Source organism: Melanerpes formicivorus, unplaced genomic scaffold (assembly GCF_026170545.1).
Source record: "Melanerpes formicivorus ecotype bairdi unplaced genomic scaffold, bMelFor1.0.p_v2 SCAF_226, whole genome shotgun sequence".
NCBI classification, from domain to species: domain Eukaryota; kingdom Metazoa; phylum Chordata; class Aves; order Piciformes; family Picidae; genus Melanerpes; species Melanerpes formicivorus.
In genome coordinates, this window is record NW_027142578.1 from 158,336 (window position 1) to 184,256 (window position 25,921).

Below are 25,921 nucleotides of genomic sequence, written 5' to 3' on the forward strand. Positions count from 1 at the left end.
TAAAATGGTGCCATTCAGGAGCTGTAACAACATAATTGGTAGCTTCACAGCACACTCCTCTGGTCACTGAGAGTGCATGATCACACTAGGATTGCTGCAGTCATGCACTGCTTAAAAAAAAAAAAATTAAAAAAAAGGAAAAAGAGAGAAAGAGAGAGAAAGAGAGAAAGAGAGAAAGAGAGAAAGAAAGAGAGAAAGAGAGAAAGAGAGAGAGAAAGAGAGAGAAAGAAAGAGAGAAAGAAAGAGAGAAAGAGAGAAAGAAAGAGAGAAAGAGAGAAAGAAAGAGAGAAAGAAAGAAAGAAAGAAAGAAAGAAAGAAAGAAAGAAAGAAAGAAAGAAAGAAAGAAAGAAAGAAAGAAAGAAAGAAAGAAAGAAAGAAAGAAAGAAAGAAAGAAAGAAAGAAAGAAAGAAAGAAAGAAAGAAAGAAAGAAAGAAAGAAAGAGAAAGAAAACATATAAACTAGCATTTTCATGATGGTTTTTCTCCCAGTGATTTGAAGAATGTTTTGTAAATATTTTTTTCTCTCCACATACATCCTAGCTGAAGCCAATCGGGAGAATGACAAGCTGAGGTAAAGCATGCGTTTGCCTTTACATAGCAATCAGCAGTGAAAACTCAAAAGTTTCTTCATTTCAATCCATTCACTTGGATCTGACAGCAAAACATCACAAATCACAGAATCACAGAAACATTCAGGTTGTTTACTGATTTGTAGGGCAACATGCTGGGAAGTATTCAGTCTCTTGAGGAATATGAGAGTAAAAATCATAATGATACTTTGCTGCTATATAGTTGCTTTGAACCCTGGTGGTCAAAAGACTGGTTTTACTCTTTGAACGTAATTCCAGGTTTTCCCACTTCATACTTCAGCCCAGCAAAGTAGGCCAGTCCATTGCAAGATTATTACTGAGACTAGAATCAGGCAGATGGAGATGTCCTGCTTCCTGTGAAAAGGGAGGCTCCAAGAACAGTGCCTCCCAGGTACAATCTCCATGGAGGGAGAATGAACAGGATCAGTAGGCATCCCATGCCATTGTCAAATTGGGCTAGTCCTGATATTTTAACTTCCATTCTTTACTGCATTTTTCTGCTGAGTAGCTGTCCTACACTATTTAGAACAAGCTTCCATCTCTTAAATTTAGCTCTTTTTCAGTAAGGACAAGGGGAGAAGCTCCTTGCTGTGTCCTTTAATGCACACTTGAGTAAGTTCATGAGTAGGTAGATAAAGAAAAAGTTCCATACTTGGAGACTCTTAATCCCTTTTACCTTGTTGTGGGATCTGGGGTTTTGTTTGTTTGTTCTCTTCTGTTTCCACTCCTCTTTCTTTTTTCAACTTCTTCAACTGCTTGTCAAAGCCTGCTTTTTGCCTCTGTGTTATCCAGCACCCTTGTCGTTACTGCTTTCTCTTCCATCTGGTCTACATTCTCCATCCTCAGTCATCTCAATTCTTTTATCTTGTCAAGCTAAAACCTTGGCACCATCATTAGATAACTGCTTTCTTTTGCCACTCTCTATTCCACTGCTCACTATTATAGATAATCTTTCCCCAGTACATCTGGTTTTATCTCTTTCTATACATCTTCTCTCTGTCCAAACTGTGGCATTACTTAACTCTATGCAGGATTTTCTTCACATGGCTCTGTTTATATTTGTTTAAATGAAATTCACATCAAACAAGCATTTCAGATTCAGGTGCTTAGATAGATAAACCAGTAGGTCTGCCTAACAGATCAACACGTTCTGCCAAAGCAGAAGAATATGGCCTTAGTGCAGGCAGGGGTGGCTTCACACACATAAGCTTTGTGAGAGGCAATGAAATTGGACCGATATTCCAGATGCAGTTTCAATGTGCACCCCAGTTTAATAGGCAAAATAGTTATTGTTCAGAATCAGTTTTATCAGCTGCTCCTCAGTGGAGAACTGTTCCACAGATACACACTGAAGCTAGGTCCTTACGCTAGTGCAGTTAGCAATGTGGGGGAATCCGGGACTGAAAAAAAGAACAAAGACATCTGGGACAAAACTACAGAAACATAATTACCATTTTGATTTAAGTTCTCTCCTTTTCCAGCACAAGAACATTAGCTTCTGGCAACAGAATGACCAGCATCCCTGGCTGTTTGTCTGACTGTAGTGGAAGCCCAGCACACTGAGCCCTTAGTTCATAACTCAGCTCTACTGTCTTATATGCAGTGCTACCTTCCCTGTCTTTTTTCCAGCTGTTCTGTTTAGGTTATTCAGGGCAAGATTTTTTTCTTTCTGTATCAGCCTGCTAATCACCCAGATTACTCTTGGAGTTGAACAAATGGCAATTAACTTAAAAATAATAAACCGTTGAGGTTTGCAATACAACGCCATCCAGTTCTGCCAGCATTACACTGTAGATGAACAGAGCACTGGTTTATGCACAAACACCATATTAACCCACATACTGCATAAGGAAAATTATTTGGTAAGGAGCTATGTTCTTTCCTCAATATTTGATATGCAACAATCACTATACCACCATGCCCTGAATATCCTGATGCTGGACCATGACACATTCCATGAGGCACAATAGCTATGAAATGTGGGTCCTCCCAAGACATTTTATGCTTGTCAGTTTGGCAACAGATTGGTGCTGGTGATGAGACTTGCCTGAGTTGCTGAGCATTGCAAGCCTGTTTCTGTTCACCCTGCCAACCCATTTGCAGCCAGCTGTTCTCCAGCAGGAGACAATGTTAAAGCAAACACACACATGGAAATGGTCCGTAATAATAAAGACACCAAGGCAGCAAGTCCCCTAAACATATGCTTAACTTTGTTTAATCGGGTGACTAGCCTAAAGTTTCTCCTAAAATGTCTTACACAGTTGTGCAACCTATTAAAATTTCCTTAAACTGATACAAAAGCAATTTTGGTCCTCCATGCCTATGTCACCCAGTAATGCTTGCATAGCTTCAGAGTGGATGTTTTTCTGCAGCTGTTTCAGAATTTCTTGCATAGTTTTGATTCCTCTCTCCTGTTGATTCTTTGACAGTACTTCTGCCTGCCAAATTCTCAATTTGACAGCCCATCTTCTCACTCTCTATATTATTTTAATTTAAAAATAGATTAGGACTCCACATTGATGTTAATAAAACTGTTTATATGTCTTATCTCTTTATCCAAAGAAGCTAGGGCTTGTGTGCTCTGTGAGAATAAACATGATTAATAAATGTGTTTGAACATCATCATCTTGGTCATTAGCATTAGTATTGCAAAGATGGGCTTCCCCATATTTTTGTGGTATGCAGGACAAGATTAAGAGCTGCTGATATACGGAAATGTGCGTGGATATCTGTAGCAAATAATTAATCTTGGAGGAAACCTAGCAATGAGACAGATTATAAATCCTGATAAATTAGACATAGCCAGTCATGGACTCAGAGATTTTTCTGAGGGAGAAGCCTTGTCAGACTTTTTTTGCTCCTCTTTCTCACAAATTCCCAGTTTGGTTCTGAGAGGTGAAGTACTTCAGTAAAACAGAGTTGCCAGAGTTACCCCTGTGGAAGAGAGAGGCTTTGACGGGTTAGGTGGATAAGGTTTCAAGAATAGAGAACATAAGTGTCAGCTCTCCCCAAAAGAGTGTCACTTGTCAGGGACACCAGCACAGAGGTTTGTTACACCTGGGTAAATCTGGCCTGCCTGCAGCACAGGTAGGTTCACACTAACTTTGCTGGAGTTTTCAGGCAGTGCAGCTCTGAAATCTGTGTAGATTTTTTTTTTGTCTAATGAGGAGGAATTTTCAGAGGTGGAATTGTCTGAGAGGGAGAGATGTAAGAGTCTGACCAGTCTGTATTCAAAGTTTTCCTGGACATTACTGCTCTGTCTGGAAGTTTATCACAAACTTGATATAAAAAAGTAGATGTGACTCTTGTGCCAATTTTATACAAATTTCTCAAATTGTTATGCTGCCTGGTGCAGGATATATACACTGAAAATAATGCTTCTCTGGGTCTGAGTACCGAAGACTTCCTCATTACGAAGCTTGCCACAGACAGCTGTATGCCAGCCAAAACTTCCTACTTGGTCATTTAGTTCCCAGGCGAACAGAGAAGAGCTGAGCTGCTCCTTTCCCTTCCTCGTAGACTCTCTAAACCTACCATGGTGGTCTGAGGAAATGCCAGAGAACAAGTCTCAGTACCACACTGTGTGCATCTCATGAAAAATAACCTACGTCACCAAAAAAAAAAAAAGGCAAAAAGGTTCCACAATAATTACTGCCAAATGCCCTTAACCTACTATCAATAAAAATCTAGACCATATCATGACAACCTATCAATGCTTCTGGCTATGTTGTTGAACCATAGTGGACCCATCTGCTTGCAGTGTGTGGCCTGCATCTCTGGCTGCAAGAGTGTCTGAAAAACTTGTACATTTCTGAATTTCACATCTCTACTTCAAATGTTTCCATTTGCAGAGTAGTGTGATGCTCTGCATCTTAACATACTACAGCATTTGCAGATTCTTACTCTCTTTAATGGGGGGGGTGGGATGGGGGTTTAATCATGCTAGTTTTCATTTCCAACCACCATTCTTCCCCTCATTACTGAATGGCATGAGATACATTAATAGTGGTAGTTCATCACCGCAGCAACTTTCAGAGGACCTCAACCTTCTGGAACATTGCTATTGGTTTGTGACACCTGTATCTAGCTGAAAAACCTTTCAAATGAAAACCTGACTGAGGCTTTGAAGAGGAGCAAGGGCTCTCAGTCCTACCTTCCTTTGCGATAAGACATTTTCACTAGTCTGACTTCCTTTCACTGATCTACATAATGCAAGAGATACCTTGGCAATCACCACGTCACCTTTGAAAACACACACTGTTGCCTACAAACCAGAGAATGTTTTCCTTTGGAGTCACTATAAAGCACATAAGGAAGTGAAGATGGATAAGAAAGATAAAACAGTTTTGAGTTTTACTGACCTTCCCATTGAGTGTCTGCTGTGGATCTGTGTGATCACCCACTAAATAAAACCCCTTGTCTCCACTCCATGTGGCCCCACTCTCCTTCACTACTGGGCTTATCTGAGGCTTCTTTCTTTTGACAAAAGATGAGATTTACAAAATAATGTGAATAAAGGCATGGTACTGGCAACATGATTTAAATAAAATCATCAGGATAAGCACCTTTAAGGTTTCTGGCACTCGAATCCAAACTTTCTACAGTGGCACAGACCAGGCTGATACAGAATGAAACTCTCACTTCATGTTGCAATGAATGAGCCACACACAGCATATAGTTTTCCTACTTACTGACATTTATAATTTTGAAGATAAATATTACACTTTATTCTGGAGCAGGGAGCAAGTGAGGAGGGAGGTCTTGCATGGCACCCCATCTCCTTGAAGATGTGAGCCCATAAATAACCATTCTGAAGAACTTTTGGTCAACTCTGTGGTACAGACTGCCCTGTTACAGCCACAGCATAGCATTCAGGAGGCAGGGGAATGCAGTCCCAATACGTACAGTGATGAGAAGGCAGTGCCATAGGAAGGAGTGTTTTTCTCACCCTGAGTTAGACCAAGGAACAGGCAAGGCTCTGCCACTGCCCTTGCCTCAGTAATGACAATTGTAGATAGTACTGTGATGAAAATGTACACAAGGGTTTTGGCACCACCATGGCAAGGGATGAAAAAGAGACAGTTGCTAGTTTCTGTGAGGAATGTCAATTCATCTCTCTTCACCTCTGAGAACGACCTCAATGGCAGTGGGCCACACTTGTTCTGCAGCTGGAGGCTGTTCTGTTGCTCAGGGCACTGATTCATCTTTCTGCTTAAGGGGAATCACAGACAGGAATGTTGGGGATATACCCAGAACAGAGAACTGGGCAATAGCTCAGAAACTGACTCCTGAATATCAATGTTTTGGAGGACATTCCCACACAAAGCCCCATTAAAATCATAAAAATCAAATTCTAGACATTAGGAATTCTTAGCCAGCACTTTTAGACACTATAGGTGTTTATTATCATGCCCACTTCGTAGGGGTTTTGATAGTCTATGATGCAGTATAGATTCAGTCACAGGGAATTTACCTGCCTGCATTTATCATTCTGGAAAGATCATGTGTATTAATCACAGAGGAGAGCATAGCCTATTGTGTCCCTGACAATTAGAGCTCTCTGCCAGCAGAGCAGATGCAAATGGCAAGATGAATGAAATGTAAAATCTCTCTATAGCATTGGGGTTTGTTGTTGAGGGGTTCATTGTTTTGGAATTTTTTTCCCCCCAGAAAATCTTGTACATGCTATATGTAGAGTCTTGGATTTTTGTAGTATTCTTCAAGTCAGTCTTTAGCACCTCTATCTCCCTATAGCCCAGGGCAGGGAAGGGAGAGCAAAACCCTGTTTCCAGCCCCTACATAAGTATGTTGCCATTTTAAATAGGGTTAGGGAAGTAACCCTGCTTTTGGGAGCTGTACTAGAGAAAACTCACAAAATGTGGGTTTGAATACACAAGAGCTGACCTGATGTCCCAGCACTAAGCCCACATAAGTTCCCCGCTGCCAGAGATGCAGGGAATGACCTGAACCTGGGCAAGAAACTTTGTTCTGGGCCATAAGACTTTTCAGAATTTGTTAGAGTTAGATGGGATAAGACCAAGTTTATTTAAAACACGAAGAAAACCTTTGTAAAATGTGAGTTTTTAAAAAGAGAGAGAGAGAGAAACCATAGCAAAAAAGCAAAGGGAACAAATAAATGGATAAACAGATCAAAGATGCAGTCAGGGTTGTGCAGGTCATGGTGTGAACTCTTGAAGTGGATTGGAGCCAGCAGACACTTCCAGGCAGGTCTCATCTGGTTTAAGTCTGTGACCCTTCTGCTAGGCTGAGCTGGGTCTGCCTATTTTCTTTTATCCTGTTTTTAACCACAAAATGAAGCTAAGAAACCTTTCCTGACAAAGGAGTCATTGAAAGTTTCCCTTGAAAAAGTCTCTTTTTTGACAAATAAGCATGAACAAATTATCTAATCAGAAGGTTCCCAGCCATCAGAAACAACCCACCCATTTATGCCTGAGCAAGATCAAACCTTTTAGCATTTTGTTATGCATTTTACAATTTAAACCTTGCCTCAACAAATAATAGTACTTATTTTTGTCAGAATAAAGTATTTTATCTCTTATATAAACAGGATTGCCATAGAAAAGTGTCTAAAATTCTTCACCTGACTTTTCTACCTTCCCAAATACTGAGATACTTAAAAATATTATAATAATAATAATAATAATAATACCCACCACACAAACCTCTACTCTTCAGTATATAAGTCTGTAATGCATTGACGTAGGGACCGTGAAAGTTAGCCTGGATTTGTGTGCTTCTCAGTAAGAGGGGATCCAGGTCACAGCTGCCTCTTTCAGGACTGGGGCAGCTCATGGTATATGCCAGGAGCTGGCACCTGAAATCCCTGATGAGGCAGCTTTGGAGTACTCAGGGATCCCATCAGGGCTCTGTCCTTCAATTTTCCTTCTGTGGGAAGAGGGAAAGGAGAATCATGGGGAAGAAAACCCAGGAGCATATGGGTCTTACCCGCAGGAGGCTCAGAGACACCAGAGCAGGCACTCCCACTGCTGGGTGCCATTACAGACTTACTTCTGTGTCTTCTCTTTCAGATATGGCCTAAGGGTTTGCTTCAATGTTAGTCATAATTTATGACAGCAGCTCATGAATTTGTAACATGTTCATAATAATAAATATATTCTTTCAGGGTGATTCAGTGGCCACAAACAGCACTTTAATTTGTTTCTTAATTTCCCTAAAGAAGTTGTATGAGAAATTCAAAGCAACATACACAGTTCTACAAAAGATAAAAATTGCTCCACATTTTTTTCCTATGAATTGACCTGTCTTTTTTTTTTTTTCTGCCACTGTTCTGAATTTGAAATTAGCTCACTGCTGGAACACCAGAGACACATTTTGAAATTATTTGGGGTTTAGAATTTCACAGGTTTCAGAATATTTACTGTTGGTTGCTCTGTATTTCCTTTACATTTATTTTCAGAACAGATGGGGTTTCTGTGGAAAACAGAACTCTCCTTTTCTTTCCCTTTTATAGAAAGGCATATAGTTTAATTCAGGAAGACTGCCATTTGGAGGGGGTGTAAGCTCCAGGAGTATGTTTTGAGTGTGTGTGATTGAGGCAGTGTCTACATTCTAGCACTGGATCAAGAATCAGAAGTATGGGCATTGGCTTGCTTCTGAGTAGAGGAGCCATTGACATTCTGGGTCCTGATACAAGCCCTTCAGGAAAGATTATCCTTGCACACACTGTTTTCCCAGTCAAAAATCCAGCTTCTGCTCCTGTGCCTGCTCTCACTGCATTGTACCTTTCGAATGGATCCACTGACCATGCAGAGGCATGAAGGAGGAATTCAGCTCCATGACCCTCATTACTTGTGAAAAGGACAAGCAGTAGCAAGAGAGGGCCCGCATCAGGCAGGAAAAGCTCTTGCTGGAGCCAGTGCTGCTCTGGATGAGGCAAGGCACTACAAGAGGAGGGACAGAGGTAAGGAAGGGTGCACCATCAGGGGAAGCAAAGGATGGAGCTGAACTCTCAGGAACATCTGACCTCCTGGATTAAATTATTTTCTCCCGTACTCATTTTAGATAATCCATCTCACCTGAACAACTTAGATATGCACACTACTTCTGTCAGGAAGGATGTGTAGAACTCAAGGGCTCTCTTATGACCTTCCTAAATGATGGGTCTTTCTCACAGGAAAGTCTTCTTAGAATCATTATTAGAAAATAATGATTCCTGATATAAGAGCTTGCTTGCAGAAGAACAGATTCTTTGTAGAACACAACCACAAGTCTACTGGACCAAAATAGTGCCTAGATTCTGATTAATACTAAGCATTTGTTTTCCGTCACCAACAGTCACAGCTTAAATAATTCCATTTTCTAGCCAGTTCTTGAAAAATTAGACACTCAGCCATTACCTTTGTTTGGACTGTTAGACAGATTTTTAAACCAGATTATGAAAGCAAGCATTTTGTTGTAAAACAGTGACCAAATTAATCCTGACTGGGACATTACAGATGAGGTCTCAGATCCTACACAGTTAAAATTATATCATATCACATCAGGACTCTTAAGAAACTTCTGATATTCAAAGGTGAATCATGAAGATGTTTGATTTGGGGTGAAATTTCTCCCTTCTGATTATTCAGAACAAAATAAGGGAAAATAAAAACGTATTTAAAAGAAAAAAAAAGGCAAACTGATGAGCTGACATTACCTGAATCTTAGGGGTCATTTACAAGCTCTAGTCTTCTTGCATGTTTTGATTTACAGGAATTTACCTTTAAGCAGATAGTGCCTGTGGTCAATTCAGCCCTGAATCATCCAGAGCTTTCAAAATGTCCTTGGAAACAGAAGGATTGCTCTGTATCTGACAAATGCTTTCAGAAACATTAATAATGAAATACTAATGAAGTAATAATGAATTCTGTGGAAAAGACAAACAAATAAAACTTTGTTGGAAGCCAATGAATGAGCATCCATAGGTGTTTTCTGGGACTGGAAATGTTTGGTGTATTGGAAACAGCTTGTCTGTCACCAAGATTAACAGATGTCACCTCAGCAGAGGCTGAAACTCGTTAGCATGTCACATCTTTTACATGGCCTGTGTCTAGTGAGTTGCCAATGTTGATGCAGTTTTTAGTGAATAAGGGGTTGTCATACGCCTGCCATCCCTCATTTCTTTACACAGGAATTTAGGAACTCATATGGCTTAAGATGGGTCATATTGTGGGGAAATTATGTGATCTGCAGCTAACCAAAAGGCATTTGAAACACTTCCATAGATAAAGCAGATTTGTGACTGAAACATTATTAACATTGCTACTCAAGTATTATTTCACTGTTGTGTTCAGGGACATGTCCACTTGCAGGTGTCCAGCTAAAAATGTCTGAAAAATCTGCAGTAAAACAGCTAGAAGCTGCGTCAACACTGACAACTCACTTCACATGCTCCAAATAGCTAAGAGACATCAGAGCCTAATGAACTTCTGCCTAATGAACCAGCCTACTGGTCATTAAGTTGAATGAGTAGAATCTACCCAAAAGCATTGACGATACATGATTAGAGGACATCAGCATTGCCAAAAACATAAATTGAAGTTGAACATGAGAAAACAAAAAAAAATTTACATCCTGAAATATGAAACTCTTTTTTTATCACCACACACACATACTTTTACATTTCAGTGCTGAACAGAGATGGAATTAGTCATGCTCCAGTATTGGCCCTGTACAGTCAGCAACCAAAACTAAATAGCATCATATTAACACTCTGCCTTTGCTTGCAATTAGCCTAGAGTTACAAAGGTAGAGTTACATAATTGTGGTACATTAATTGCATGAGCAGAATTAAGGTGCCCAGTGAAGGTGCTGAGTGTAATGGAAATGCTTTAAGAGTCCGTATTTAGAAGGGGTGTTATGCAGCCATGGTGTTGACCATGTTCAGAATCTCTAAGTGCCACGAAGACCATGTGCCATAGAAATGGAGGACAGTCAGAAGTAACTGCTTTGTGTCTAATTTGTTGTATCCCCTGCTGCTTGACACAGATATAGCAGTAAGTTTCTAGGTAGCCAGTGACCTCAGCTACATTTTTGTTGAATAAATACGCATTTGAAACCCTCTGGGACTCCACCACATTGCTCCCTGTAACTTTGCAATCCTACTGAAATCTTCTTATCCACATCTTCAACATTCTGTTGATATTCTTCCTCTTATCTCAAATTTTACTAGAAACAAAGTGTGAACTCTGCTCATACAGCTGGAGCTTCTCTCCCTTTTTGAAAAATAGCAGGAAATAAGAAGAGGATTTTAAAAGTTTAAATCCTTTTTGTCAGTATGAGTTTCACATAAGTTAAAACAGCAGTTCCAAGTGTAGAAAGGACTCTCTATGACACTGTAAAGGACTCGCCATGACACTGCTTTTATAAAGAACATTTGTTAAGTGTTATGTAAGCTGGACTGATCTGCAGTACCTAACTTATTCATTGCTTTTCATGACAGAGGCAAGAAGATATTATAAACATGTAAAATAAGGCACTAGTACATTAACATAAATAACTTGTAAAAATGTATAAAGCTTTGTAGAAAACAGAAAACTGCTAATGGAATAATGTTGATTCTTGGAACAGACACTGGCTATACATCATGCACCAAAGCAAGTGCTGAAAGCACCAGCACGTAACAGCACTATTTAAACTTCTTTTATGGGCAAGATTAACTAGTCATCGAAACAGCCTACACTGAGACTGACAATTGGTTCCAACAGCCAGTGATTCCCTTTTCTGCTTTTTGTTTGCATGTAAGAGACTATCATAGGAACTTCAGTGTTTGGGGTTCTCATCAATATTTACACCCTTAAACTAATACCTTCATGGCAGTTGACCACCAGATTATCAGGAATGATAACTGCTTTTCCAAAAGGACTGGCGTAGAGGTCAAAAGCACAGGATTCAACAATTTCCTTCTGTCACTCTCCCTCACTCAAGCTTTCTGGACAACCTCAGAAAAGGATTATCATGTGGTCTGTTGCTCCACTTCTTTGCAGCTTTGACCAGCAGAAGCATCAATAAAAAACATGTTGCAATGGGCAAAAATTGGCATTGACTCATGGCCCATAGGAGCTGAATGAAACCCATCAACTCATTGCATGTAGAGGACTGAATACAGCAACAAGGTAAATGACAATTACTTTTGGTCACTCTAGTCTGGCATGGATTTGAATGAAAGAATAAAGAATGGCACATGATGATCAAAGCTCCTGCAGAGGTAGTTAATGCCCATATTTCCCAATATGTGGATTTGTATGGAAAGACATTGATTTCCCCCTGCATGTCCATGGGGCTCCTCGTGCTCTTAAAACTAAGCTGAAATGGAAGCCACGCACAAGCCTTCCTGCATTCAGTGGTAAGAACACCAGGAACAAAAGGATATCAGCTGGGAAATAGCCCTTAAAAATAAAGGGGTCCAGGAAGGGTGGACCTACTTCAAGAAAGAAATCTTGAAGGCACAGGAACAGGCTGCCCTGATGTGAAAAAAGATGAGTCAATAGGGAAGATGACTGGCCTGGATGGGCAAAGAACTTTTGAAGAAATTAAGGGGAAAAAAGAGTATTTTCACACAGGATAAAATGATTCATTAACCGCTCTTTTGCCATGGTAGAAGAAGCTGGTTTTGACTTGTCCTCAGAGTCCATGGAAGTTTATAATAATAGCAACGTTTAGAAAAACTTCATTATACAGAGAAAATTTCAGGTTCTAATTTTTCTTCTTGAGAGAGTCAAGTAGTTGCTTTCTTCTCTGTGTGTGTGTGTGTGTGTGTGTGTGTGTATGTGTGTGTGTGCACAAAATCGGGTTCCAGCAAAGGGAAAATGCATTTATGCAAAAAGCAATTCATCAATCACTTCTGTGCTCAGAATTCACTGAGGTAATTTAGATACTTTAATGGCATGGTAGTTTAGGTAAGCTATTCAATAAATGTTTCCCCCAACCCCTCCAAACAGTTAGAGTAATGGAAGGTGTGTGCTCTAAATGAATCTTCTCAGTAAAGTAATTCTTGTTTTAATTATTTATCAGTTAGGAAATATGAAATATAATGACACAGCAAACTTCTCTGGAACCTCTTTACTTGTTGAGGGAGCACTCATACATTAGCCAGAGTTTTATGCTGGCTGTAACTAAAACACTAACATAATGCAGTGCACAGCACTAATCTGTCTCTCATAACATTAAATGTGCAGCAAGTAACTACCACTGTGAGCAGACCCTTTGGATCTATTATTTGCAATATTTTCACCATAGCCTTGACCTTAGTGATGTCAGGCATATATTACATCTCCACTATAATTTACTATTGACATCGTGGATTAAATTTGTTGTTTCAGCTAATGCAACAGAGCAAGCAAGGTAGATTGTGAAACAAAGCCAGCTGCTGAAATACGAGAGTTGTCAAGTATAAATTTACAAAAGATATTCAGACTGAGCACAGAAGACAAAAATAAATGGACAGAGAAGCTGGTTTTGACAGACTGCAAAGGGCTAGTGACTTAAACTTGAGCATTGTAAATCCAAATGTCACAAAACACTGCTACAGAATGTGAGACATGTCTATTTCTCAGGAATATAAATGGTGATATGAAACCAAACTTTCAAGATGCTGTGCATTTTTGAAAAGTCTATCACTGTCTCCTGATAAGAAATTTAGTGATAGTTTCCTCTTAGCTTTAAAAGCAGGGAAAGGCATCATTTAAATTCAGTCACCAATGTAATAACTGTGTTTGGGACAGTTAGATTATAAAAATAGCAAAAAGTAAGCTTTGTATAGTTTTCTTGATTTCCAGAAAAAATATTAAACTGACCAATATGTTTTCATGGTGACATTTAGCCAATCACATTTAGCCAATTAATTCTTATTTGGCCATTCATATTTGGTATTTTTCAGCTAAGTTATGTGCCTGTGCAACAACAACATATAAAAATAAGATACTTTATTATTTCATATATGTTATGTTATTCACATAACTCAGGATGGGTTCTCTCGACAAGGATTTACTGTGGTTTCTAGAATGATGTACTACCTCACCACCTGCAGGCAAGACTCAATGGAGTGAGACATCCATGGAGTAAGATGGGCACCAGTGCTCACGCATGCCCACTGCTGAGGCCAGGAAGCATCCTGCAGTTGCTTCAGCTTCCAAATTCTCAAATCATGAAGCAAATACCTGAGGCTGAAAAGAGGTGCAGTATTCTGGCTGAAGCTTCCAACTTAGAGATTTTCAGCTCCATGTTTGACTCAGCAACAAGCATGCACTTTCTTATTTCTTTCCAGCTTGAGGAAATAAATCTAACTTGAGGAAATTAAACTCTGACTCCATGGCATAAATTGTCAGCACAGATTTAAGAGGAACATATCATAGTCACAGAACCATCAATGAAGTAACTGTGGGTTCTATCAAAACATAAACACTGTTGTGGGATAAATGGAGAGAGAGGAATGATGCCTTTCTATGTGATATTTGGAATACCTCCAAAACAACTGCATTTTACAGAATCCTTTCCTTCAGTGGAAATCTAGAGGTGCCCTGCCTCATGGGATGGCTACCTCTAGAGCAGAGGCTACAAAAAAATGGTAGACAAACCAGGTTTTGTTTCAAAGGGTCTCATGGTTTTATTGTTGAGGGGCTTTGCTGCTCAAAAGTCCTCATTTTATGTAAAAACTGGGATGGGTTAAAGCAAGGTTTTGACACATGACTAAAAGCAGTGTTAAGATGAATGGTCTTTAGCTTTTTCCTATTGTGTCAAAGATGCTGTGGGAGATGATCAATGTAGGCCAGACCCAGAGAGACTCCACGCTCCACTGACTGCAAACACCTCTCTGTAGCAGCTCAGATAGACTGTGCTGCAAGAGGTAAGAGCAACAGCATGCCACATGAGCTTAGCATTAATTTTGATTCATTTTGCAGATCAAGCATGAAATGCCTTTCATAGAACTCTCTGGCGCTAAACCATTTACACCAGTTTAGAATTTTCCAATCTTAGCATCAATTATTTGTGACAATTTCAGATAGCTATGTGATTTTGCAAGTGCAGTATTCATACCTAGAGCTTCATTCCGCCTATATATTGATTTACTCTAAGCTCTGCCTTTTCGGGAAAATCTTTTACATTGATACACCTGGCCAGCAGATGTGGCTCAGCTATTATATGTGATGCAATTAATCTGGAAGGCTGGCATCACAGGACTTTCTGTGATGCTGTGGCAGCATTATTGTGATTCATTAGTGTCACTTCCTCCGCAAGTTGTAATTGGCAGTGCTATATTGTTTCTGTAAAAAAAAAAAAAACAACAGTCACAGTAGTGCTAGGAAAAAGAATGACATCTTTTCTTTTCTGAGGAAAACAAAGGTTATCCTTGTTTACACATCTAGTGTAAATGTAAAATGAACAAGCTCCATCCTTAATTTACCTCTTCTACCTCACTGCAAAGCCTAGGTGTTAGAGGACAGCGCTGAGATGCATTCACCAGACAAAAAGTGTTTCCTATTATTAATGGCTGGAGGAGCCCTCTGTGTAATCAAAGGGCACAGCTGCAGTGATATACAGCCAGTGACAAACGGAGAGATCTTTCTTTCTTACTGCTACAAGCTTACCAGCTTGCAGCCAGCAACTTCCAGCACTGTATATCTGCAAGATAAATAGCATGAGATATGAATATACGCAGTGCTTACAGTCTTGAAAAGTATTGTTATATCCCCCACATACAATCATTCTAAACATGACTCCAGTGCATTTTTCACAATTTCAGAGCTATTCTTGCTGTTTGTAAAATGATACAGTTTCTGAGCAGAGATTTAAAATCCTCTAATGGTGCTACTTTCCCAGGTCTGGTTTGGAAGCGGGTGCTGTACAGCTGATGGTGTCAGCAGAGCAGCTTTCATGAGATTCATAGCTCTCTTTTGCAGTGACAAGCAGTGCTGAACTTCTCTGTGAATAGAATCAGCTAAAGAACATACAAGAAATCATTTTTATTCCTCTTACCCATGCCAAAGCAATCTAAGGGAAAAACTCATTCACTTTAATGTGTGTGTATTGAAGAAAATGCTGCAGTAGTCATTTCTTCTGTAGTTGTTTCTAGACATATTTTAGTCCTTTCATTTTACAAAGCCAGTTATTCTGCATAGTGCCATTTCCTTAAGCTAAGGATGTATCTGTGCTGAGACAAAACTTTAAAGCTAAACAGGGAGTAATTGCCAGTGCAAAGTAAGGCAAACAAAGGAGCTCGGTAAATGAAAAAGCATGTGCCCTGTTGCCTGTTTTGACTTTGTTGCTATTGGCATAAGTGGGTCCAGATTTCCACATATACGAAACTGAAGCTGTCAGTGGGCAAGGCCGGCCCTTCCACAGGTCCAGCAGCAGGAAGGTGTCCCCATACACACAACTACAAGCAGACACAGGCACACACAGAGGAAGTCAGTGCCGCTCCATGACCTTTCTATGAACTTTCTAGGAGATACAAAGATCAGTCAAGAAGGCAAAGGTCAGTATTCATGCTGGTCACAAACAAAAATCAGATTTAGCCAGTCACTTGAAGAGTGTTTCTAGGCCCTTGGATCAGCTATGCAAAATAATAAAAAATACATTTTGCATAGTGAAAAATTGACTGAGTCAGTGTTTACTGGCTCAGCATGACACAGTTTTGCTTCATTCATTTGACAACTTGTTAGAAGTTATGTTCATTTTTCCCCTGTAATATATCTATGCAGGAGAGAGATGGAGTTAAAAGAAGTGTCCCGGTGTGAGAAAAATGTGGGAATTCAGAGTGAACAGTGCCACTGCTCATTTTGTGAGACACAAAAACACAAGCCAAGCAAAGGAAAGTACATGTTGATTGAGTATTGAAAACAAACATTGAGTTAAAAGCAAGCAACAGTAAACCAAGTGTGCAGTTTCAGTTGTAACTGACTTCTCCAGCTTGCTCAGTACTTGGTATCAGATTATACCCCAGTGCCATCTTTGTTTAAATCAGAAATTTAAAAAAAAAATCTGAATGAAATATACAAGTAATATAATCCCACTTTCAGCAGGTCAGAAGGGAAAACAAATGCCATGGGCTTGTCTCTGCCATAGCCTGAAGTAGACACTTGCCCAAGTGGCAGCATACAAGAAACATTTTAGCACAAAACTTTTATTGACTTCAACAGGGCTCGGGTCTAACCCAAATACAGCAAGTGCTGTATTCTGAAAGAAGGTCAAAACCCTACCACAAGAGCATCTCCACTACAGCAGGCTGGGGTAATTTTGTTCTAAGAAATGAGCTATTAGGAATATTATTTTGTTTCCCCTTGCCTTTGTTTGTCTTACTGGAGCAGTCCAATAAACTAAAGCAAATAGTTCAGTTCCAGCTAGCAAAAATGATGAGTGAAGCTCAAGGAATACAAATACAAGAAACTTGTGTTAGAGGTTGGAAAGGATACCCATAACTTGTAATAGAGGAATGGAATGGAATGGAATGGAATGGAATGGAATGGAATGGAATGGAATGGAATAGAATAGAATAGAATAGAATAGAATAGAATAGAATAGAATAGAATAGAATAGAATAGAATAGAATAGGAATAGGACAGAATAGAATTAACCAGGTTGGAAGAGACCTTTGATATCATCGAGTCCAACCTGTCATCCAACACTATCTAATCAACTAAACCATGGCACCAAGCACCCCATCAAGTCTCTTCCTAAACACCTCCAGTGATGGTGACTCCACCACCTCCCTGGGCAGCCCATTCCAATGGGCAATAACTCTTTCTATGAAGAACTTCTTCCTAACATCCAGCCTAAACCTCCCCTGGTGCAGCTTGAGACTGTGTCGTCTCATGGCAGGTAGCTCATCAATACATTTGTATCTAACATATTATGAAATTTCTGAATGGATCCTTGAACTCAGAAAGTTTTCCAGGTAAAGCAAAGTAAAAGGTAAAAACTTAGAGTATTTTACCCATGCATGATTATGGATGAGTTTAATTATTTATCAAACTTATGCTTTTTTAGAGTCATCTGTATTACTTTGACTGCTTCCTCAAGCCTTTTAGCTCTTCAAACACACACTCTGACATCAGTAATTGCTCACTCTCAGTCTCATTTTACTGTACTTTCTTGTTTTAATAAACAATGTTGGGTTCGTTCTTCAGCTCTCACAGTAGAATATGAGTGAAAAATGTTTCTGCAAGACCCAAACCCGGAAGTCTGGGGCACTTCCTGCACAGTCACTGGGAACTGAGGTGCTTTTCAAAGGAGTGAGATGTCAGGAGCACTGAGGTGGCTTTGTGTCTGCCTGAGCAGTGGGAAGGCAGCTCCTTGTGTCCAGGAGCTGGTGTGTACAAATGCCCCCCTGGACCAGACCTGGGCTGTCACTGCATGAAGCTTCTCCATGAAGGGGTCTGGGGAGTATGCCCTGGACAATAATCCTAAGGATGAGGTTTGGGATGGGATGGTGAAACAAGGCATAAATTAGGCAAGTTCAAGGCAGGCAGTATTTAATATATATAATACAGGGAGGGCTTACAGCCAGAGCTCATCTTCTGACTCTGTTGAGAGCAGAATAGTGGAAAATACAGACTTATAATCTTTCTGCAAATATTTTAACTCCTTTTAAAGTTCTTCTAATAACAGCATTTACTTCATACTCCCACCAACACTTCAGTGTGTAGGAGTGCTCATATATACTGAAGGGGCTGTGGAACCTCTTCTTGTCCCATCAGCCAGCAGAGAAATACTATCCAGTAGCAAATAAATGGCACTGGGTAACTTTTACTCAGAAGTATGAGAGCATCTTGCCAGGGAACACTCTGCTCTACATATTCTGACTTTTTTTAAAGCTGAAAGGGTCAAGAGGACTGTAGAAGAAACTGAGGTCATGCAAATATTTTAACATGGTAAATGTAATAACTAATAGACATTCAACATGTTAAGCTGAAAAGAGCCATCAATGCAGTCTTGGCAGCTTAAGATTGGAGACCATTGGAGACAAATTAAATGATGGCAGCAGAACATTCATCTCAGCACATTCTCAGGGAAGTGAAGTCTTGAAAGATAAGTGCAAGCTTAGGTTAGGCATTGAGTAACTAGGAACTGAAAGCCACTGTGCTCTGTTGAGGCACACAGGCACCAGCCCTTTCAATTGCTATACCAAGGGCAAGGACATGGAACACACCACCCAGACAAGAGCAGAGCAGATCCAACAATAGTAACCATAATCATGCAAAAGTCCACTCATCTCAACAAGTCCATAGGGCCATAGGAGGTCTAAGGTCAAGCTGGGAAGTCAGATCAGCAAGGCCAGATCAGACTTGACACAGCACAAGGCTGACACAGGTACACCTAAAATGTAACCAAGGGCAAAAGCTGAGCTTAAATGTAGCTTCCAAGCCAGTGGGTAAAAGCCACACACAAGGCTTCCTCCACCTTTTTTCCATTCAGCAATTTCTCACAGTTCAGCTACTTTCATGGAAGCTTGATCCAGGGTTACACAGCTGCACCATGTTAGAGTACTACTGGGGTATAGGCAGCCAATACCATGGTGGGGCTGAGGGGGAAGAGCCTTCCAAGCAACTCAGGGCTTCAGTATGGATATGGGAATAATGGTAGCTAAACAAAGGAACATGGACTTTGAGTACAATATACAGAGGAGGATGTGAAGACAAGAAAATACACAACATTAACTAGATTTCAGAAGGTACTATTATATCTGTATATAGCATTAGTGAATATTGTATCTACTTTTTTTTAATTATATTATAAAACTAAAAAAGGTTTTAAAAGATAATTCAAATTCAAAGAGTCATGAAAACATGCCTTAATCTGTTATGGTTATCCAAGGAGTTAAAAAGTGACATAATCAAAGTCTACAGGTATCTACATAAGGAAGAGATTTCTGATAACAAATAGCTATTTAGTTTAACAGAAAAAGGCACAATAAGATCCAATGGTTGGAAGCTGCTGTACTTTCTCTAGCACGGGCCATTAATCATTGGAACAACCTACCGCAGGATGTGGTAGATCATTTGAAGTCTTTAAATCAAGACTGCATCTTTACAAAAGAAATTCCCTCTCTCAGACAGAAAATTTGCATCAGATGCAGCAACTGCTGCTTGGGGTTTACACCCTGAATTGCTCATGGGTTGGGATGAAAGTCCTTAAATTAAAGAAAAACAGCTCCATGGAAAAAAATAGTAAAGGCAAGTAACTGGGGTGTTATAGAGCAACATAACAGATTCATGTGCCTTTCTCACAGCTGCTTACAAGAACAAACTTACAGAAAAGAAGCAGAGAGGGGAAAGGGAAAAGTTACTATTTCTAAAATATATGTCTTCTGTACTTTAAACACAGTGTGATAAAGACACTTTTTGCTTGAAGTTCATCTGGTGGAGTTCTGACTGTGCATGGTGATGGATTCACCAGTTGTTATTTATGAAGCATGGATTCTTGGGCATGGATAAAAAATACCAGTTGGCCTTCTTTCAGTTAAAAACCCATTCCTTTGAGGCCAATTTAATCATGCCAGAAAGAGATCTGTAAAACAGAAGCACTTTGAGTTTCCTACAGAGAAAAAAGGAAGACACCAGCCTGTGGGAGAGAACACAGCCCTTATGTCAAAAAGAGCAAACATGTAGGGTACAATTCCACAGCTACACTTTTGAGTTTAGACCACCTAAGTTTATGGCCAGAACTCCCATGTGGAAGAACATGAGTATATGAACATATGTGCTATAGTAATAGTGAGGATATAGTGCTATAGCAACAGCATTAAGCATTTATATAATTCTAGCACTTTGCTTTGATAGGACCACCTTTGTGCTGGGAGCTGCATACAGGAAAAAAAGCGGGGTAGAAGTCAATCCATGCACTCAAAGAGCCCTGTAGCCCAAAGTCTCTTGCAGCCATGCAGAAAACTTGAGAGGGTCTTTCAGGGCTGCTGCTATGACTGAAAAGGAACTCTCGTTCCCTACCTACTTTGAGCTTGCATGAACAATCTTTATCTCAGAATTTACGTATGATTTTAGTCACTGATATGCAAACAGCTGCTGGATGAAAGTGTCTGTTCCAAGTTCATGGGGTTTTTCATGATCACAGCGTAATAGTAAAGAGCTGGATTCAGAGATTATGCTGGCTGTGCTCCATCTGTCTCTTGAGATCCTGCAGTTATGTCCCTAACCCTTCATTGACCTAGGCATGTGTGATACACGTAGCATGGCTCAAGATAGTGTACAAGGAAATGGAAATGCATAGGGATATACCTGCTAATTCGCTGTCTGTATGCCTATGAATGTGGCAGCACAGTTGCACAGGCAGGCTGCATGTGCGCTGCGTGTGTATGCATGCTGCATGTGTGTGTGGTCTGCGTATGTGTGTGTTCTGAATATGTGTGCTGCTCTCTGTGTGTGCATGTTGCATGTGTACATCATCCTCCCTCCCATAATATGACAGATTTCCAATTCAGACTGGGAGCTGTGTGGATTAAGAGTTTTATGCCTGTGCTATTCCTGCTACTGTACAAACAAGAATCAGTTGCAACAGTTCACTAGAGTTCCTACTGTCAAGTCCTTAAATTCATTAACCATTCCACAGATTTTGCCATTTACATTGTTGGATCACTTCTCCTCTTTCCATAAGCTTATAAAAACAAACAATTACTTAAGAAAATTTCTAGGGCTTTTCTCCCCTCACAAGCCATTTTTAGTCTTCCTTCTTCTAAAGCCTGTTGTTGGACTGAGAAGCAATTTTACTCCCTGGGGTCTGTATTTCACCAGTGATGGTAGCCAGATGAGGTTGTTTCAGTATGACACAAAGTACCATCTCCACAGAGGCCTAACATCTCTCTGAATTACCCCACAAATGCTGCTGCCTAGAGGAGCCAAGAAGTCAAGAAGCTCAGTCTGCTGTTTAGTATGTCACAGCACTCTTAACCCAATCTGTCAGTCATCACAGCCCAAATCCCACACTGAAACCTCCACAGCCTTTGAATTAAGCCTTAAGCGTTATAGTACTGTGGGACTCTGGATGCATGTGTGTGGTTTCTGGGTGCATGTTTTAATTATGTTTTGTTCTGGGGAAAAGAAAAAAATAAAAAAAGTATGTCCTTTGAGACCATTAGAAATGAGGTTTATATAGACATGGTAAAAGACCACTGTAGGCAAGGATAATAAAATAGGAAATCATTATGAGAAACTGGTTTAAAATAGGAAGTGCTGAGTTTTTCAAGTTCAGCAAGTATGATTATTTTTCTCTTTCATTTTCTGAGTGCCTATGAATATATGGAGTCTTCATTCAAGAACTGGAGCAAACTGGCTTTGTTTATGAGCAAGCAATATAAACTCATCTATCAGACTCATCAGTATATGGTCCAAATCATAAATAACCATCTCACTGTTGGCTTTACAAGAACAATGACACTTACTCTGAGGATGTACCCCTTATTTTTGAATTAGGAAAAGTAAGAGCTTTGCTTCTGGCAAGAACAACTCTAAAAGAAATCATTCCTAACACAATCTGTCCTCGAAATAAAGTTCCCTCTCATCTGCATTCCCTGTGTCATCTGATATGGGCTTCAAATATAAAATTTTCATTGTTTTTATATGGCATTGTCAGAATGGGAAAAAGTATTAGCAACATGATTCCTAATAGAATCTGCATGAAGTCATCACAGATTTGACTTCCTGCTAGATATAAATCCATTATCTTCCAAACTGTGTTGCTCACACGACATTCCTACTAAGCAGCTGCAGTTGATAAGAATTACTTTGCAAAATTGCTTTGAAGTGTGTTTGAGATAGGATTAACCAGATGACGTGCTCGTTCTTTTTTTCTCTCTCCCTCTTTCTCTCTCTCATTGTCATCGTCATTATGGTCCTGTTCCAACAGAAAGGAATTCTGCAGATACCCATGTGACTGTATGTAGACTTTGTGAGCAGATTATCTATGTCTTATGTTTGCACTGCTAGAAATAACAGAAATCTGAAACAGCTAAAACCGGACAGTAAAAATCCGCTGCAACTGGCCAGCATGAGTACTTGACAATACATGTGATTTACCACCAAATGACTGTTCTATCTCCTTTCCATCAGCTCGCTCTCAAGTCCAAGTATGCATTGTTTTTTTCGATTGTTAGCTTTCAAAATACGATTTCACTAGCAAGAACACTTTGGCATTGTTTGAAGAAGAGAATCATTTATATTTGTATTGAGTGACTATATTTCTGTCTTTTGTTTCATAGCCTCTTCCAAGGGATAGTTTTGCTGAGTTTAGAACCATATCTTTGCCCATTTGTTTGCTGCATCACTTGTCATACACAATGCAAAGGAAGTGACTATGAAAATGCAAATGCATGTCCTCATCTAAGTATTGAGAATATGAGAGCATGCTGTACATCTGAATGGCTCAGAAAATTAGTGGGCACCATCCCAAATTGTGGAAATGTGACCTATAAGTGAGAAAGTTGGAATTCAGATTTACTGCTGCATCTTTCTCATCTTCCATCCCTGGGGAGAAAAAGAAAATAAAAAAACCCACACATTTATAGAATGCAAGTTTAAGAACTTTAATCTTTGCAGCTTGGGCTTGGCTTTTTGTTCTACTATGTCCAAATGAAGCACCTCGTCAAAATTAGATTAAGATGGTAAATAAAATCAAGGTCAACTTTTTATTAACTTTTGGGTTTTATCTCCCCTCTGTTTAAATGCATTGGCTCTGAAGTCTCCAGACCACAGCCGCTGGATGTTTAAAGGCAATACTGCAGACTTTAAGGTTTTATGGATCTACAAGAACAATACAACATGATAGTGACAATCATAAACAGATACTAAGTTGTTTCAGTTTGGAAACAATTGCAGCCATATAACCCTTGGTGGGCTCTTTTATATGAACTTTTATTTTTCTCTGTACAATGGCTAACATGGGAACTATCCCCTATCCAATAGAACAGCTTGTATTTGCTCAGGAAATGGTTAAGTTACAGCAGGTCACCCCTGTTCCTTCATGGAAATGCTTTGATTTGTCTTCCATACTAAAACAGTTAGAGTCATTTGTTTTACTAACAACTCCCCTCAGAGCAGAACTTAAATACTATCTTAAAACAAAATTAACTTCACACATGACTTTGTCAAGAAGCTTATGTCCATCTCAGGAGAGTTCAAATTTCATAAAATCTTGACAAAGTGGAGCTAGGAGGACAGTCTTTGGAAACATAATTTCCTTTGGTTTTGCTATCCATACTGCCCATTCACCTGTGGATTTTTCAAGAGTCATAAATGAAACATTTTTCTAAGCTATAAAAATGCCTGTACTTGACAGACTACCCATCTTGGCCATTACCAAGAGGGCACTGGGCAAAAAATTTGTCATCTCCAGCCTGCATTCTGACTCATGAAAAGTCTAACCTCATGGAGGTGTCTACTGTGATTAAAAGGCACTTATTAAAATGTTCTGACAATTAAACAAAAATATTTAACATATCTAAAACTCAGGAATCATTCTGGACTAGCTAATCATTTTAAAAAAGGGTGATGAGGGGGGAAGTAGCTGAAGCCCTCAAAATTGATTGGCAAGGTAGATTAAAGAGAGAAGCAGGAATAAGTGAATAGCAAACACAGAGTTTGTAGGTATCCTGCTCCACTCCTCTTTGAAGAGTCTCACAAACACAAAGCTTTTTACTGTTAAATTTGAGTACATTCTGTAAGAAAGAAAAAAAATTATATAAACAACCAAAATAAATCCTGCTCCTCATGACTGTACCTCCCATTGTTTAATTATTGTAATTTAATGGTGATAAGTTTAGTTGGTGTTGCACATCCAGATCAGTTGAGAACACTTTATGGACTTGAAATAAGAGATAAATAAAAGATTTCTCTTTGGTACAATTTCAAAGCACTTTGCATTCACACAAACTGCCTGCAAATAGTAAAGATCAGAATACCAGCCTGTATCAAGTCATTAACCTTTTAGGACTCAATCAAAGCAGTGCTCTGTGACACTTTATTAATGAATGCTTTAATGTGGTATATAAAAGCTAACAAACATGGAAACTGGCAATGATTCATCAAATTTAATATTCCATCAAGCATTTCATTTTGAAGACTGACACATTTTTTAAAAACCCAATGGAATACAAGTTCAGAGGAGTGCCTTTAATTAAATTCATCCCCCTCTTTTTATGACTTTTCCAAATTATACTTAGATGCCCAACAAAACCAAGAAAAATGCATAAAAAAATGAAACAGTTATGTGACCTTCTACATAACATTTGAACATATTTTATTGAATCTGTTGTGAAGAGTGAAGGAAGTTGTCCTTATAAATACACTTGCAGTTTAGGTCACACATTGTCTGCAGTCATTGCTAGGAGGCAAAAGCCCTGTTGTAAAACAGCTGGGCTTCTTGGCTAGGGGCAAAGGCAAATTCCACAGCCAGAAACCTAATTAGACACTTTTGGAATTCACAGCACCGTTTCACGCTATGACCTTTTCCTTTCTGTCCTCCCCTTGTTTCTCTCCAGCTCACCCCCATATGTCCTCCTCCCCCTGCTCCTCATGAGCATTTGATCCTCTTCTTAATAAATATGTTGGATTTTTGTAAATAACTCTCTACTGGCCAAATTCAGTCCTGCTGGTAATAAGATCAGCTTGGAAGTCAACAAGTTTATGTCATGGGTTAATTTGTCCCTGTGATCTCTAACTTCTGAGTGACTCTAAGCCTATCCAGCCTAAGCCTATCCAGCCTACTAGAAATTTCCAGAAACAAGGACTGCAAAGAAGTGATGTCCAAGAAACAGCTTTATCTGTCCTGGAAAATTTCATAAGTGCCCAAGGAGTTCATCTTGCCCTGGAACAAAAACTAAAATATTCTGACATTTCTCAAAACCCACCATGCTTTTTTTTATGCATCCATAGTCTAACTGTGCCACATTGCCAGGGTGCTCACCTGAATGCAAAAAAAACCTGGCTCAAGTTCCTGGAGGGACTCAAACTTAGGTCTTCCATGTGTCACAGGTAGGTACAACACCTCCTGGCCTCACATGGGCTTCTTTCTGGACTGAAGTAGCAATTCTGTTCTGAAACTCATTTTTCTCATTGAAATATTTTGCATATCCACAAAACATTTTTCCTATTGCCAGACAGCCATTTCTCAATGAGTGGTGCATTACCATAAAGGTGATGACCTCCTATATTCTCTGACAAACACATTCAAAACTTTTGTAAAAGGATGATATAATTTAATTTCAGTGTTACTTGTGTCAAGGGGAAATGATATCCAAAACCACCTAGATATAATAATCCATGTGTCTTGCAAAATAAACAAGAAACTGATAGAAATGAAAGGCTATTA